The following is an 18,991-nucleotide window of genomic DNA, read 5'->3' on the forward strand; positions in this document are numbered from 1 at the left end:
GAAACAATAATAAATAAATAAAAATAATATTCCCCCCACCATGCCCTTGAAAGTAGTTTCATCCTCAGAAAACTGAGACTAGCAAAAACTCCTGTCCTCATCCCCTCCAAGTTCCTCCCCCTAGCTCCCATCATTCACACCCAGTGTATTTATTCATTTTATCAGATCAGAGAGCAGCATTTGGATTATTTCAAACAGCTAACATTAATCATCAAGACAGAACCTGTAGTTTTTACATGGTGAGTCTGTGCTGAGCTGCGAAGCACTGCTGCAGGCGTCCAGTGTGAGCAATAGGCTGAGTGAAAGCAGCATCATCAAAGCCCAGGCTAAGTGTCACAGAAAAGGCTGCTCAGCCTAAGACTCCGATGGCCCTTCCTTTTCATCTTTGTTTAAAGCAGAGATGCTAAGACAGAAACATCTCTCTTGAGCCATTCAACACATCTTCAATCACACAACGGAATGTCAGTAAATACGAAATGTATTTCCCTGCTATTCAGATGAAAACTGAATTATAGTGACTACAGCTATATAGGCATCAGGCTATTTTTCTGCATGCACAACCTACAGTGTAAATTTTGCCCTTTGGTAAGGGGCATTCCCTTTGTCAGTTTGAGATTACTTTTCATTACTGAGTTATTCAGATACAGTGTAATCTCCTACAGAAACATTCCTCTCCCTTTTTGTTTCCCTATTCCTGAAATAAAGGTTATGCTGACTGAAAGAGCATTTGTTTGCCAGAGGAAGAAACAACACTTGAACTGAAATTGGGCTCCCAGAAACAACTGTCCCTAACATGGAGCCATTCATTTTCTCGTTGCAATAGTCACATCATTATATCTCCCCATCTTTCAAGCTGCTCTTCATTTTGAGCAGTCATCATTCTGAATCAAGCTTCAGAGCACCAGGTGGTCTGATATAATATTTATGGGTTTCAACCTTTTCACTAGCTACTCTTCTATACCAAACTACCTATAATAAATACAACTTTGCTCAGGAAAACAAATTGAAACTTTAAACAAATGTAGCCTACATTATACAGGGGGTCAGAGAAGGTGTGCATAATAGTCCCTTCTGGCCTGAAAAATCTAGGAATCTATGAATTTTGAAATAACTGCATAAAATACTACACTCCAACCCTAAATTTTGCAGTAAACCTTTTCAAATATTAATGAGAAGCTGTGCAGCTGAAAGAGGATGATGCCCTTGGATCCTTGGCTAAGGGATGTTTGCCAACTTGTCCTGAAAAAAAACCCTTTAGTTTCTGAATGAAGAGAAGTAATTGCCTTACATGCTGGAGTAGTGAGTAATGAATGTATTAGCTCATTAAAAGATCGTCATCATAATCATCTACAACACCACTACAAACAACCAGGACATGTTACGGTCTGAGTTACTTGCAAAGAAATTAGTTAAAAAGCATAGGTGAGACATCTGAGGTTGCAAAGGTTGCCGTCCCAGTGTTTTTCTGGGTGTCATATGTGGATGAAAAATTAGCAATTTGGTACCAACAATGGTGCTCTCTTTCACAAAACTCCAAGTATAGGCCACACAAGCCCTGCTCTTACATGGACAATATCCAGAAGAGCTGGTAAAAGACCTCTGGCACAGACCAACAAAAGAACAGTCCAGTCATTCCTGTTAACTCTGAAGCCCTCCCCTAGTTGTGCCTGCAGTTGAGAATGCCACCACAACAGCAGGTGAGACCATAAGGACTGCAGCGGCACTGGCCATGAGTCTTCCCTTGGTTGTGCTTGTGCTGGCCCAAGGAGTTACTGCTCCTCCACCGCTCCCTGCTGAGCTGCCACTGCAACAGCTCTCTGCTCTGTGCTGGTGACTGTGAAGGACTTGAAATAACAGTTCTTTGACATTTAGGGTGAAAACTAACTAGTGGACTTTCACATAAGGGAGAAGTGGACTTAAGGATGCAATGATCACTGGGAGGAGACCAGGGATGAACAAATGGAAACCAGGTGAGGGCAGGTGCCTCCTCCTGGCTGTAGCTATTGGATACAGACAGTGCATAAGTCCAACCTCAAGGATGCAGCCAGTCAACTTCCTGTCACAGACCAGGAACAGAGGGATGAACACAAATGTACTGCCTCGTGATACATAATAATCAGGAACACACAATAACCAAAATCTAGTGAGCTGGGTTATGTGAGGAGACAGTCTACTCCAGGATGTTTTGTTGACCTTCCTGTCCTTTCTGCGCATTCAGATGTAATCTTTATTGCAATATATACTTTTCTGTCTCTGATCACTTGGATATGCACAGCACAGAACATCTGTACAACAGCACTCTCCCCTCCCAGATGCTGCTTTGAGCTCTTGGTGAGGGTGTGCTTTCAGACACAACCTCTACATGCCTAGCTCTACCCTAAGATGGCAATTTTTTTGTCTCTCATCAGGCTTCTGCAAGTTCATTCACAACTTTGAGAAGTACTGAAATGTTTATCTTTTGCCTTCCAATATTCCTAGACTTCGAAATATGAAAAAAACTCCCAAGTTGGCATGTGCATGTAGCTTAGGCTCATCCTGATCTTCAGAGCAGGCACAGGACCCTTTCAGACATGAGGCCTTGTTCACTCACAGGGAATGATAAAAAGTCCTTTCACTGCTAGATATGAGTATCATAATGTTAGCATTGAATCCTGAAGAGTAAATTTGAGAAAGCACTCAGGAAAAAACATACAATTGCCTTCCTAGCCTAATTCATGGCACCAAGGGGTTTAAAAATATCTAGGGGAGCCAGAGTTGCCTTAGTGACCTTGCCTACGAGAAGGGAGAAGCAAGGAGAGACAGATAACAAAGGCTTGAAGAGTAGCTTTTTCCAGCAACCCTCTTCTCCTTTTATGAAGGAAACAGCCCTCCTTCTGACCACAAGTGAAGGCGTCTATGACAGCAACCACGCAGGACCCCAAGGAAGCAGAGTGACGTGCATGCCACTCTTCAGAAGTACTGGTGCAAAATCAGGGCTGCGTGCTCTGCTGGGCTGTTTGGTTCTGAAGTAGGCTGTTGTCCAGTTCCCACGGGTGAGCCAACAGTGCACATGTGAGAGACACACGCAGGATAATCTGTGCCTCCTCCCTGAAACGCACCAGGGTGGTTCGTCCTTGTACACGTGGAGTCTGGGCAGATAAAATCTGCTGAGCTAAATTCCACCTCTGGCTCTTCTGGCGACACGTTGGAGACTTGAGTTGCTGGGGTTTGCCGAGGTTCTTTGTTCTTGGAGAGGAGGTTTGCTTTAGAAGTTGAGCATAAACAAACCAAAATTACAAAAATAGCAGCAGCAGCTGCCTCCATCTAAAAGTTTCTTTGCTTTTGACTCGACCACATTTGAGCTAGGCAAACATGGAGCAAAGTTTTGTAACACAAACCACCAATAAAGCAACTCAGTCCATGAAAGTTTACATGGTGGATTTGCTGAGCAACTCCCAGAATACAAAGAGGGAGTCTCAAAGCAGCCTTCCAACCTCAGAGAATCCCTGTCAGCTCATACAAGACTGACCCAGGTAATTCTCTTTCCTCAAGACAAGAAGGTGTCTGCCCAGAGGGCTCCCAGCTCAGGGACAGCCAGATCCAATAAGCAAGGTTCTTTTCCTGCTGCCCCTGCACATTTGTTTTGTAGCCACGCACAAAGTGATGTGAGCTGTCAGACTGCTTGAGTGGGCTTGCTATTAAAAAGACTTTCAAGAGGATAGCCAAGAAACATAGGAACCTTAAAAACTTTTGCAATAAAGCCCTCCCACTTTCCTTCAAGTTTGGCTAACACTCTGCACTGCAGCAAAAGAGGTACATCACATTTCTTAGTAAATACATCCTAGTAACTTAAAAATGTTAGGGAACAATACCTTCCACTTTCATGAAACAATTAAGAAGAATAGTGAGATTAACATTTCTGAAGAGTGCCTGTGTATGCGGAACGAGCTAAAGCCTTTAAAAAAATTTATAACAATGGGGAAGCAATATCCCCCACAGCGAGACTGAAACTGTCTTTATACCATGGAAGAATAAAAACTCTCCCTTACACAGATGCATCTCCAGAAGTTGATTCTTCTTCCCACAGTTTGTCCTGTCTATGTAGGGGCCACACACATCCAAGCTACTGTGCCATCTGGGACAGAGCTGCTGCCACAGCCTTGCACTTTTGAAACTTCTTTGTACACAAGGTTATGTGTGGATTTAAACCTTCCTTTGGATTTTCAAGGCAGTGAGAATTTACCTGCATGTTTCCACAAGCTGCTTTGAAAACAGACCATCTCAGCTAATGTGGAAAAAAACCCCACAAATAAAAAGCTGCAAGTGGACTTCTACCCACAAATCACATATCCATTTCTCAAGGCTTGATAAAGAGCAGTGGTGGACCATAGGGGTGAAATAATTATTTTACTTTGGCAGAAATTGCAGAAAAAGGGTTTTTTCTCTTCTGTCAAGTAATTAGGTTATTTTAAGTGCATTCAACTCACTTATTCTTTTCCTCAGCACCCTTTAGGAACAGAGTGAAGTCTCAGCTAGCAACAGTGACAAAGATCTTACTGGCTTCACCGTGATGAGCATTTATTTTATCTATGCTCCTAGCAAGCAACCACGGAACTCCATCCCATGCCACTCCAGCTCTGTCAATGACAACATGTTGCTGGATGTTCTCAAAAGAATGGAAGCAGCAAGAAGGGAAGCTTGAGGTGACATGGCATGGCCTTAGAAAACATACAGATAGTATTGCTATCATAGTCTCACCCTCCCCTCATGAAAAAAAATCATTTGAATGACAGAAAAATAAGATAAGAGCTGATCTGGACAGGGTGCAAGTGAAAAGTGCTCACTGCAGTAAAAAAGTTATCCAAAGAAGAAAGTGCTGAATGGTACTGAATGTGTGTCTACAAAATATCTGGAGGACCCTATAATAAAATAATTACCCTCCCAAACCCATATTCACCTGCCTAAAGCTATGGCTCCACCTAAAATAACTGTGTTGTAACTAATAATTCTCAGAGGCGTTTGAGGTCTCTAGTACTTCCACTATTATATATTCTGTGCCTAGTGACGAGCACCCACTGCAACAGTCACTGTACAAATGCAAACCAGAAAAACCTTCACTGCCAAACAGGTCATAAGATGAAAAGAGTTAACAATTATTTAAGCCCAGAAGCCATCACAGACTAGTAATCTCTCTCTTCCTCTTTCCAGTCACCTGGAACTCATCTGACTACCATGACTTTTCAAGCATCATGAAGAGTGACTTGGCAACATCAGCAAATTCACTCAGGACTCTGGGATTCATCCCACTGGATCCCATAGAGTAATGTACGTACAGGTTCCTCAGGTGGTCGTGAACCTGATATTTATTTACAGTGGGAAGGACTTTGCTCCTCCAGTCCCCATCCTACTGTCTGTCCACTCAAGAAGTGTGGAAAGAAATGTTGCCATTAAAGACTGAGGCAAAAAACTGTTGAGCACCTGAGCCCCCTCCTCATCTGTTGTTACCAGTTTTCCAGCATTGTTTATCAGGGGGTACAACTTATTTGACCTTTGTTTTCTGTATACCAGTAGAAACTCTTCTTGTTATTATTTGCATTTGCATGTTTGTTCCCAAGTGCATTAAAAAAAAAAACAAAACAAAACTAGAAGGGTCATATTTTAGGCAGTTGCAGTGTATCCACATTTCTTTCATCCAGCATGGGTCCTAGAACCCAATTTACCCACTTTTTAAGTGCTTGCCACAAAAATTAAACTTTATGGATGGTTGGAAAGATGCTTGTTGGACTTTATGTGTGTTTGTCTCTAACTTTTGCTCTAAATAGACACATAAACAGAGTAGCACACATGTGCAAAGAAGTACATGAAAGTATCTGCTTACAAAAATACTTTAGATGTCATGAGCTGGGGATAACAGCTTTGGCCACAGGAGAGAGGTTTCTTCTCCTCCTTCTTCCCCTGCTTCCCTGCTTGCAAACGTTAGTGTGTCACAGGAAAAGAGCAGGGCAGGCAAAAAATGGATGAGGCATTGGTTTCTCAGCTGGAACCATAAACCATGACTGTAATGAGAAAAGGGAGAAAGAGTCAAGGTTACTAGAAGCCAGTCACATATTCCTGTGTTTCCTAGCCTCCCCCCTCCAAAGGGACACAGCATGGGCTCTGTGTTATCTTCTTATCCTAAGGTGGGAAAAAGGGGCACATCTACTGTATTCAAATTTGAACACATCCTAGCGTGCTGTATGATAGATTCTCCACTAACACCATCAACTGCTTGCACTGCTAATTGCAGAGGCAGCTAATCTGCCTGAAAAGCCAAAATGATATTAGCTTTCAACAGGATTTACATACATTCAGCCGTATTTCTGCATCAGCCAGCAATTACAGTTTAAAGTGTTGAACACGCAGCTTGCTGTAGGCCTAGGTAATATTTAATAGCATTAACAATGCACTTCCCAATAACCCCCAAGATCTCTTTACAGAGTGATCAATTCACTAGACTTGCTGTTCAGCACCAGCTGTTTGCCCTCATCCCAGCAGCCCCACACCAAACATCGCCCCAGTGCCTGATGCCCCAGCACAGGCAGAAAAACTTGGTGTGAGTCCTCTGACAAAAGAGTCTTCTGTTTGTCACTGCAAAGTGGACTCGCTGGAATTAAAAAGCACTTAGAATGTGATAAACATCAGTGTTCAGAAGGTGGTAGTGGCAAAAGCCTGGAGAGTGAGCTGTGTGCTGTCTAGTGAAGTATCTGCTTTTGTGGAACACTGGCTGAGACCAGCCTGTGTCATTATCTCTGACCCTTCCTGACCTTTGTAAAGTTGTGCTGTGCAATCACAGCTGGCAATGAGATTTTACTACCAGAGTTCACTCTCCAAGTGATGCACCAGAGGAGGAATAAGGTATGCCGTGCTCCTGAGAAACATGGGTTTTTTTCCTGCCTGGTGCTGTTGTCTGGTAAGCTTGGGGAGCACTGGTGGGCCAAACACACCCCTCTCCTGTTGGTGGCTCCATGGCACACAGAATTCTATTTACATTCAGAGGCTAGTAATTTAGGGATGGAAATGCCATCTGGAGTGCATGAATGATATGCTCATATCTACTGTTATCAAAACAAGTGGCAAATTTTTTGTTTTCTTGACATAGAACAAAAGCTGATGTGACTTTAAAAGGTAGGCTTAAAATTAGGCAAAACCTAAAGTGCATCTTTGAAGCGGAGCCAGAGCTGGGATGCTCATGCAAAACATGCAGCAAACACAAAATACCGGTTTCATGGGTATTGCTGTGAATTGCATATGAGTACTCCTGCCTATAAACTCTTTTGCTAACATTTTCATAGAAACAGAGCATGAAAGGTTACATGTTTGTTCACAGGGAAGCCATTATAAGTAGATGAATCAGATGACTCTGATTTGTTAATTCTTGTGCACTATTCACTCTCCTCTATCAAATAGTTATTTTCATTACCAGAATGATTAAACACAGATGACCTGCAGCAACACGGTCACCCATTATTATATCATTCACTCTTCTTTTCCATTGTCTTGGCAGAAAAAAACAGACCTCTCTCTTTTGCTTTAAGCATTTTATACTTTTATACGTTATTATACAACATATCAAAAGCGAAAAAAAGTCCAACTTTAAAATAGGGCTGTCAGCATTGCTTTACCTTGGTTTTCTACTTAATTGACATGAAGTAAAACCAAGTCGATTAAAATACTTGAAATTAAATAATCAGAGACAGACAAGTAACAGGCATATATGCCTATGTTCAGATAAATATGGAGAGAGGTATAAGGAAGCCCTCAATCAAATAAAAAAAAAAAAAAAAGGAGAATTCAGCAGGTACTGACTTGCTGTAATACATAACAGTTCTTAGATAATACATGAACATTTTCCAGCCAAAGATCTTGCTGAACACTACAAATTATCGTGTTCTCTCAAAGATGGGGAAACCAAGGCTCAAAGAACTGAAGCAATTCTTTCAAATTCATCTAGCAGTTGTAGAGATGGGAACTGTACCCAGCTCTTGTGCCTCTAAGCCTCAGGGAATATTGAGTGAGAGTGTGAAAGAGGCTGAGATCACACTTACTTACACAAATTGTTTTGTCATCATAGCTAACAGCTCTGACTTAGCCTCTTTTTTTTGGTGTGCTTTTAGAGATCGGAGTTAGGGACTGGTTAGACAAACTCTGAATGGGACATCTGAGGAGACAAGGCTTTCCCATAAAAAGGAGCAAGAACAAGTAACTGGAAGACCATCAGTGGGCATTTGTTTGACCTTTACCAGAAATTATCAGGATTAAGCATTTTTTTTTTCATGTTTATGCCAGGTTTTGCTCCAAAGCAGGTAGGCTCCAATGTGCAAAGATTCTTGCAGGACACTGATTTGCTCTAGTAGGACTCCACTAGCATTACACTGTACAACAAACAAATCCTCTGTACAGCTTACTATACTGCTTCAGAGGACGTTGGCACAAAAAAAAAAAAAAAAAAAAAAAAAAGGAAGCCCTTAGAAATTACAGTAATCTTTATAATTGAAACAACTTTAGCACCTTTTCCTCCTGATCAAAACTGTGCTCCCTTGTTTTGTTCCCTCTGCTATTTGAAGAATAGACAGTTATGAGAGTGATTTTAAATAGAATTTTTAGCTCTTTAAGAGATCACTCACAGAAACAAGATGTCTATTAACATCCAATAACACAGTTTACTTTGATACTGGAGGTTTGAACACCTCTTTGATGGGTCCCCAGCCTCACTCAGTGTGGCTGGGAATGTTTGCCCTACAATCCACAACAGATAAATCCATCATACAACCGTAATCAGGTCTTGCCACTGTAGATCTATGAAGTCTCTGTCCCTAGCAACTATCAAAATTCTGGCAGGTCTTGTGACCTGGGCCTGAACTTGGATACTGGAGTTACTGCAACTTGTAGATGCCAATGCCCCAGATCCCAAGGAGCAAACCTCCCTTTTCACCCTGTGTGCCTGTATCCAAAAGCAGAGCAATAAGCGGTTTGAGGCAGTGCAAACTAGATACCAGGTGACCTTGGAGTTTAAGAAAAATAAAAAGCAAGTGAAAGGCTTTCTCCATGTTTCTTTTTGGCTGTATTTAATTAGGCTCCAAGAGCAGATGAAGCTTGTCACTTCTATGCAAGGATGACTTAATAAACTGATTGGCACTTTATCACTGCCTCAAAGTCACTCTACTGTTTTAGGGATGCCCAAACAGGTTAAATATCTAAAACAAATATGAAGGGAGCTACAGCTTGTGTCAAGATCATAAAGAGGGGTTTACAGATAGTTCTTCGGTTCACCAAGAGACACAACAGGGGGAGGAGGTAGGAAAACAAAAGCTGATTAAAAAAAAAAATCAGCAATTTGAGCCACAAGAAGCAAATATTTTTCTGAAAGAGAAAGACACCAGGCCCCTGTTACCTAACAAAAAAGATCCTTGCAACTACATCACACCATTAAGGAAAACAAGTCATTTAAGGGGGGGGGGGGGGGGGAAAGCCTGTTACAAACAGAAGAGGAAAAGCTGGGAAATCTGAGAAAATGCCACGCTGGTATTTTACAGCAGCAGACATGTGAAGCCAAAGGTTATAAGGTGTGGGTACATAAAACTATATATGTTCAAGTGAATATGGCAAAGAAAAGCATCAAATTACAACACTACCTAGCATTGCAAATCCATACTGGTGCCAGCAGCTTATATCAATCCCTTACAAAGACAGTATTATCACAGCTGTATTTGCTTTCAGTTCTTTTTGCCTCTTCAGGATTTGTATCTAGCTGGTGGGACTACCCACATAGTAGCAGTGTTATTGCTAAAACCACTGATGTTAAATATGTCAGAGTGATATTTTGCATGAAGGGGCTTGGTCTCAGAAGGCAGCAAGCACTGTGGCCCCAGAAGGGCTCTAGTACTGAAGGAGGACATAACTAAGAATAGGAATTTTCCCCTCTTATATGAGCAGCATATCAGACTATGTTGTTACCTCTGAGCTTGAACCCTTGCATGCATCTCAACTCCTTGGTCACCCATATTGCCCAGGCTTTGCCTGTGACTCTGGCTCTTTCCTGAACTGACTCCTTGTTTGTAAGGTGATCCAGCTTCTGGCTGTCCTGGTTTCCACTTTATCCCTGCACAGTTACCAAAGGCACAGAAGATGTTGGTACTGCACCAACATGCACCATACCAAATGCATTCTCTAGAGCCAGTCTGGTCCAGTGCTAGAGAACATGCTGCTACAGCATAAATATGTTATAAATTACAAAACAGACCTCCAAAACCCCTGAGCCACCACTCACTTCAGTAGCAATGGCTTTTACACGCTCAGAAGTTTTTTTTAAAATCAGAGGTGCCTATCCTTCAGGTACCCAGTGGTGAAACGTGCTAGGCCTTTAGGAAAGTTACTCATTAATCCCTGAAGTGTCCTGAAATCTAGCCAGTAAAACTCCAGAGTCTACCACTGTTCCAATTAAAAAATTGCAGGATGCACTGGGAACAGATTTACTCACTAAATCTTCCTTGAGGTGGAAGAAGGGTGTGAGAGAATACAACATTACTGAAAGCATCAACAATTGCTCAAAGCTGTACTCAAGTCTGCATTTTATAAAATTAATTAGTAAAATCTACATGGAAATGCATTAGCAGCAGATAGGTACTGCATATACTGAATGTAATACTGTGAGATTCTATGCCTGTCTTTTGCTATGGACATCCCCATTTATAGAAGTTGACAGTGACTTGGAGCTCCTGTGCTCAGGCTCAGATCATTTAGGAGAGGCACAGAAGAGCCTCTATAAGCTTTATTAAAAACCAGATATGATTTGAGGTACTATGCTATTAAACACATACCCTTCCTAGAAGTGGTTCTCACTATCTTGGCAAGGATTTCTTTCTTACAATACCTCTGGACAGACAGCACTATACAGGATATCCATATAAACTCCGGACTATACTATAGGACAAGGTCAACACATCTGGCATAGGATAAAAAGATTCTTCATCACAGGTCAGTGGAATTACATCAAGTTACTTTACTGGGCTCTGTGTAAGGCCCCATGTAGACTGCCAGATGTACAGGTCAGACTTGCATCTATGCAGGTCTTCCACTCTGCACCAAATAACTCTTCTGAAAAAAGACCACAGTGTTTAAAAGCCATGGATTGGGAAAGCTGACTCTCACTGGCCTAATGTTAAAGACTGTAATCCTAGGAAATAATTAATACACCAAAAATTAAGACAGATGTTTATTTGCTTTTAAAAGGACACTGTACAGTACACACTAAAATACTCTGAATGACGGTAATTTATACACAGAGATAATGATTGCTTTAAAGTGATGAGTGCTAAAGCAACCCATGGCAGAAAACCTCCCTGAATTTATGATGGTGGGCAAAGAAAAGAAAAAAAAAAAAAGAAAAAAAATGATTCACATTATTTAGGATATCTTCGTCTTGTATTTACTGCAAAATGACTGTAACACTTTGTACAGAATGTGTGTAACAGGATGTGCTGGAGGCAGTACAGCAAGTTTGGCTTGGAAAGGAAGAGAGCTCCCCTTCTGAGAAAGCCATCCTGGGTCATCTGCCTTCCTGAGCTGTAAACCTTCCTGACTGTCGATGTAGACGCTGAACTGCTTCAGCAAGGTGACTGAATTCAGGGCTGCTATGAGGCTCATGAAAGCACAGAAACCCATCAAGGGAATCCAGGGCTGCCTTTCACTTGGCAGCAGTTCAGTTACTTTGTCATCATCTGACTGGGCACCTGTCTCATCTGATTAATTTTCTTTTTTTTCTACAAAACCAGCTCTCTATCTTCATCTGTGAAATTTGAGGAAGTTTCCACTGCGTATCCTGCCTAGCACTAAATGTCCGTGACATCTGCCTGTGACCTCTGGCAAGGCTGTTTGTGCTACAGCAGCTGCAGTGGTGCCAAGAGACTGCCACGAGACGGCAATGTTTCAGAAGTCTTGTGCTCTGTCTGGACAGACAGCGCTACAGCTTTCGGGGATACATGCTGTTTGATGTTAAAGCCCTGGAATAATTCACTGACACAGAAAGAAGACCTCCAGAGAGCTAGAAAATCAAAAAAGGAGAGGCAGTACAATTTCCTGTTATTTAAATTTAGTTGTTCAGGCAAAATTGTGTCATCTGCCTCACATTCCTCATTGTGATGGTCACTTAATTTTCACTCCTTTCTTTTGCAGCATTGGTGTCAGTGAGTTTTGCCTGAAGCCGCGTTATATTGCAAGCATGTTTGAGATGATTTGGGCTGCTGTTCTCTCTAGATAACATTGTCGGAGCTGAACATGTTCATCCCTAAAGGTGAACAACAAAGCTTTTGTAACAGCATATTTTTACAACTGCAAATGATCCCAAAGTAATTTAGAGAACATGGGCAAATGCCTGCGTTTAATCAAGAGGGTGAGGCGCAGGCAATTGAACTATGCCAGCTCCTTACCTGGCATCAGAGCTTTTCTGCAGCTGCACAGCTGATGTGTAAGGAGTAATCCAACCTGAGGGGAGATACTGGCCTCATGCATTTGCAGATTTTGCTCTGCACTCCTATCAGCAAGCACTCTTCACAGTGACAAGGCCTTTGGGCTTTCCCACCACAGTAATACTGTGCCTGAATCAAAGCATCCAAAAACCCCTCAATTTCCTCAACAGTATGCTGTATGAAGGGACAAAAAAAAAATGTCCAAACAAAGCCTGGTTGCAACCCCTTTGCTAAGTATTTATCAATAAAATGTTTAATTTTGGACCTTTCAGTTTGGATGAAACATGATATTTCAGCTAGCCCTTAGGAGGGATTATGCCGTTCTGGGAATCTCATGGCACTACTGGGTTTCAGTGCTGATGAAAGTCATCTTATCTGCTCTGCTTCATCTGGGGCCAATTTTTGTTCCCTGGAAAGGGGTAAAAAGACTGCTGTTTCTTCTATGTTTAGTCACCCTAGAGAAGAGGGCTTGAGATGCCCAAGCTCAAAACGGTAACAGGTCCATAGATAAAGCACATTAAACAACAACACTAACAACAACTCCTAAAAAAGGCCAAGATCTTAAACATGAGGGGACTGAAGCAATACCCTCTGAAGTCCATCGAGAGATCATAGATCATGCTGTAGCTTTTAATGGCCCAACCTTTATTGCTGCTGAGGTGTGAGCCAAAAGCAACAGTTTGCCTTTCAGCTTCCAGGGAGGTTGCGCACTACTGACAGTTAGGAAAACCATTGGATTGCTTGTAGCTACTCACCTTTGATATGAAATTGCTGGAAGATTCGCAGTGTTATTTTTAAAGTTGCTTTTTGGAGCAACATTGCTAAATGTTCAGGATTTTGCTTTTCTATCTGTATACTACTTACAAAACATATAGCTTTTTTGTCTTCAGCTTCCAGTAAAATGAGCAGATAATTGATATGACTTGTACTGTTATCAATGAACTTCAAAAATGACCTTTCGTCATGATGGCTTTTGGGGAGTTTGCCATTAAAAACAAGTGTAAACAGCATAATCAAAGCTCTTGCTTCCTGCCTACCTTTCTGCCAAGCCCTTTTCAATTCTAAAGCTTTAGATTCTTTCCATTATTACCCAACTTTTCCATTTACGCTTGAATTGTTTAGTAGAATGCATGACATACATATTAAACTCATAGCAAACACAGAGCATGTATATTCAATAACTATAAACCAGACCCTTTTCTGCGTATGAGCTCATTGCTTATGCTTGTCTGGTATATTAAAACATGCATTTCTGGGAAGCTGCAATAAAATAAAGTTTAGTAAAACATACTTAATCACAGTGATAAAGAAATAAAGTTGCATCTGGAGTGAAAGACCATTCTTAGTAGTTATGGAGGCGATTACATCTTGCCTAGTAGAACAGCCAGGAAAGTTTAAACACAATATTTATTCTGATTATTTGCATAGAATTCAAGAAAAATCAGGTCCAAATTCTTTTTGCAAGACAAGAACCATCTTGGCAAAATTATTTTTGCTTTCTCCCTCTTTTGCCCCTCCCCATAAAGAAAAACACAAGCACCCTCATAGCTATATGGCCTTTTTGGAGGGATGCCCATGGTCTTGGCCAACTGGAATATACATCCTAGCCCTTTACTGCATATCACACCATCACATATGTAATAGCACTGTCTTTCCTAAGGCCCTGCCTTTTCCCTGACCCCAGCGGATACTCACAGCTACGGGCAGACCACATGCACAAACACACTACAAACACACTACTGAAGTGTAGCTGGCTGGTAAAAATATATACCACTACAGAGTGGCTAGAAAAGGGCTAGGACTGGAACGACATGGTTCTAACACTCATCAGTGACCACCTCTGGAAAGACCTAGGTCTGACTGACACTGGATTTACTTCATTGTAACTATGCTGGAGTCAGCACTCTGGATTTACTCCACATTTGCAAGAGGGTTACGGAGTCAGGCCTTGATCGTCTCACAACATCTACCTGCCTCAGTGCCCTGCTGTTATTTCCTAGCACTGTACATCCCCATCAATCCCCAAATCAGATGTGCTTTTCATAAAGAAATGCTAGTTTTAGCCCCGATGCTGCACACAGTCTATTTCTATGGGGACTGGGGTCTGATCCAAGCTAGAATAGCCTATTTCTTGTCATTGCATTGCTTAGGGACAACCTCATTTCTTTGGGGGAGCCACTACGTATGGCACACTGAGCCCACTGTTGATGTTATGCAAAAGCAGACAGTACAGCACACTGGCATTCCCTGCCGGGGAGCCCTGCTTCCCATAAATGAGATGTGTTTCCTCTTGATACAGCAAATTATATTTACCTCCAGTTTGTCCCTTTTCAGCCTCAGTTTCTCATTTTCTCTTCACTTCCAATCCGGTGCTTTGCAGTGGTCTGTTCCCATTTCAATGTCAGACTAAGATCTACACTTCATTGTTCTGTGGGCCTCCTTTTGGACAGATATGAGCACTTTCTGGAAGGAGATAAGCACAGATATATTCAGGTAGCTACACCCATTACGTATTTATGCTATTTGGCTTAAAACAACTGACACTGCTAGTGAAAAAATAACAGTGCTAGGAAGACAAGCACAGTATCAAATTGGCTCCATGCAGCTTGGGCAATTTAATGTTTACACCAAGTGTTGAAGTGACAAAGATGCAGTGCTCCTCTGTAAGCTAACCTTGCCACAGTGCTGCTATCCACCCCTTACTCAGGCAGCGATGGAGATGTTGAGGAAGAAAACAACTTCTAAAACGAGCTCTTCAATCTGGCCCTTCAATGAGTCACCACAAATTAAGACAAAACTGATTGAATACTCCAGTGGAATGTTTCTCATTACTAGTCATGTGCTCTAAGTTCTGCAATTTTCTATGAATGGCAGTGCTCAAACTGCAGGATACAGGGAGTAATAAGGTGGTACGTTTGAGGCATCAGCACAAGAGTCCTTTATAACTACTTCGGCTAAAGTAACAGTCATGCTTTACCAAGCCTTAACGTCAGTACCCCCTTGCAAATCCTGGCTTGTAAGTACTCTTTTTGAAGTTCAACTGTGCCCCTGCAGTTAGCTTTCAAAATCCCATTCAAAGTGGCAAGTGCTTATTTGTGGCTTTGTGGTTTATTTACACATGAGCATAAGAAATCCCCAGATAGAAATTTGAAGAATTACTCTAAATGTTTATAGATACCAGTAAACTGAAAAATAATGATACATCTGTCAAAAAAAAGCCTTCCCCCACACACACTTTCATAAAGAGAATTAAAAAAGCTTCTGTTAAATTTGAAATTTTTCTCTGAATATATTTGAAGTTGTAGTTTATGCAAAAAAAGTTTAGAAAAGAAGAGTACAACATAAAATATCTTTTGAGATAACTTGAGTGACTTGAAACAAAAATTCCTTTCTCAGACCTGGCACATTGCACTCATATTAGGCCTTTAATTCACCATGCAAGTAGGATGTCTGGGCACCAGATGACAGCCACATGTAAATTCACCAAAAGAAAAAGCAGCAAAGTAAAAATTAAAGACAACTTTGGAGAGTCACTGGTGTTGACTTGCTAGAAGCCAGGCCACAATGCAAGACAAGCAAATCTGTCTCTGTACCCACAATACCAGGAGTATGCAACCCAGGATCTGGACCCCTACGCACCGTGGAGTGTATCTGGGGCCAAAAATCTACCAGCAATACAAATACATTCAGATAAGTTGGAAGTTTATTTCTTGAGATGTTTCTTTTGGAAATAAGATGTATTTGGTGTTCTTTGAGACTAAACAAGGCAGATGAATGGCCTCTGAGGTAACTGCTTAAACCAAGTTCTTTTTTGTTGGGGGGGTTTTCTGCTTTTTTTGGTGTTTGGATTATTCATGTAATTCACAGAAAAAGTTCATGAAATTGCCATTCCTATTCTGTTTTTGAAAGATGTCCTTCGCCATGGCTGTGGAAAGTGTTCCCCTCAAAGCATTCCCCAAATATCAACACACCTGGTTTCAGAGGGTTCTTTGCAATTAATACATCATCCAAACAAATTATGTTACAGAGCAAAAAATGGCACTTTCCATCATCTCTCTCTTGCAGAGAGGTGACCCTGAGATTTAGATGGAAAGATGCAGACCAAGCGGCAGAGTGGAAACATGAGGAACTCCTTAGAGTACAGCTGCCATGGGACACTACTGTGACATTCCAGAACAATAAACATATTTTAATTTTCATACTTTAAATATGGAATATTTTTATTTCCCACTATCCCAAACCACAAACACAAAAAAGTCTCCTTCTCCAAGGAAGAAGATGAAAAAGGAAATATTTTAATATAGTTCCAGGTAGAAAGATTTTGTTCCCAGCACTGCTATAGAAACTGGATGTTTCATTTCATTTCATGTTTCCTTGCATTTTCTGGACAGCATAAGTGTCACTGTCTCTGTTTTTACTATCAGAAGACTAGAAAGTTGGGTTCTCAACCATTTGTGTTCCTTTTTTGCCCCTCCAACAGAAGATTTTTCAGCTTACTTTCAGTATTTGTGGTCCCTTCCTGCCACCACTGAACAGAAGTAAGGAGTACCTGACAGTATGAACGTCATACTGCTTATGGAGACTGCTTTCATTGGATAGCAGATTGGAGTAACACATTTTATAATTATTAAGGCATTAGCATTCCAATGAAAGATAGTCTTCTTTGTACTCTCAGAGTACACAGCAATAATACCATCACCATAATAGTTAAAACATTACCCTGGCCTCCCAGAATCACTTGCTCACAATCTGCAATGCTGTATTAAAATGTTCCTTCTACTTCCACATACTTTACAGGTTATTTATGTTTAATTTAGGTTTGGATTCATAAACTGCAACCACAGTGACACTATACCTTCCTTTCCTCCCTCCTCCTTTCACCTCTGTGGGCATGAACCTTGATTACTAGCTTCCTACTCTAACCATAGCTAGGCTTTAAGAATCTTTTGTGCTATCACTGCTGTAGCCATCTCCCATGTTTGCCAGCTACTACAGAGGAGACTATGGACTTGACCTCCTGCCACTCCCAGCAGGCACTTGCTGGTGCATGACATCTCACAGGAACATGGCTCAGGTTAGGGCATCCTTGTTACTCTTTAGCATCCTCCTAAATGTTGCTCCATTATTCCATTTTACAAGCAAAAAACCTACAGCCTGGAGGTGCAATTATTACACCTCTTTATGTGGTCTGGAACGGGCAATTCTTACAGCCCAAATACATCATGGAAATCACAATTATATCATGCCTTTCATTTTGGAGGCGCCACGGCACTGAGGTGAGGCAGAACGGTGAGGCAGACTGCAAGGGATCCGAGCCGGGATCGCACAACTACTACATTTTCCTCAGTAAGGCTCTCGATGGGTTGGTCAGTGCGATGTTGAGGGCCAGCACCCATCCATTCACCAACACTTGCCCAGATTTTGTGTTTAGACTAAAAGCCTCAGCTACCCTCTGTGCATATGTGAAGTCCCTAGTACAAAAGAGGCTTTGATCCTCTGATCCAAATGAGACTCTGATCTTGGTTGGGGCTCATAGGTGCAAATGCTGGAGAAATAATAACAGATGGAATATCACAGTGATATATTAATTACCATATAGAACCATAAAGAACTAATAGGGGAACATTTCTGGGCAAAGATCTCATAAATAAACCAAATGCGAATGCATAAATAAGTAGAACACAAACACATAGGGCTATTATAAGGGCAGATGTGTGAAACTTTTTTTGGTCTGTATGTTAAGCAGTCCTTGACATCTCTTTTAAAATTTATATATTTACACTGGCAGAAGAACAATCCTTTCTACCTAAACTACAGAGAGAAACCTAAAACATGCTGGATAGCTTTACCATCAGATCTATTTTGTCTTTCTTTTCAAGTATAATCAAATTCTTTCCCATGCCTACCTGCCCATTACATTTCTGAAGAACTATGTGTTGCAGTCTGAGAAAGGTATTTGAAATCATATGCATGCACGGAAGGTGAAAAAAACCCCAAATCCAAGTAATGTCTTCCTGGAAGGAGGCATTATAAATTATACTGGAATAAAAAAAAAAAAAAAAAAGAGAACAGGCAAATCTTAGTCCCTACAGACACATTGTGCTTTCTAACACTGGTGTATTTTTCTCACTATCTGTTTCATATCAGAGGCTCAGGGGACACTGTTAAAAGGTCAGCTGGAGAAAGAAAACCACACGGTACTCACTGCAGAAGTTGCAAGGACAATGCAGACACCATCAGCTTCTGTGCCAGGATGGGACCAGAGGAACTACAGAGGAACTATCAGCTTAGAGGATCCAACTCACTCCAACACATTTCAAGAAGAGAGAAGGAGTAGAGAAACCTGGGTCTCTCAATTCTTGTTCACTTGCCTCTCTCTATCCTGGATTTGGGGTTATCACCTCAGCCACAGTTCTCCAGAGGTTGGATGGTCAAGTTCTCACCCTCAAAGCAAAGGATTCCTTGTGAGGAGTCTAACCCCTCTGAAGCATTGCACAGGCAGACACCTA

This window comes from Empidonax traillii, unplaced genomic scaffold (genome assembly GCF_003031625.1).
Source record: "Empidonax traillii isolate 1590-97213 ecotype Southwest subspecies unplaced genomic scaffold, ASM303162v1 scaffold144:size1428860, whole genome shotgun sequence".
NCBI lineage: Eukaryota > Metazoa > Chordata > Aves > Passeriformes > Tyrannidae > Empidonax > Empidonax traillii.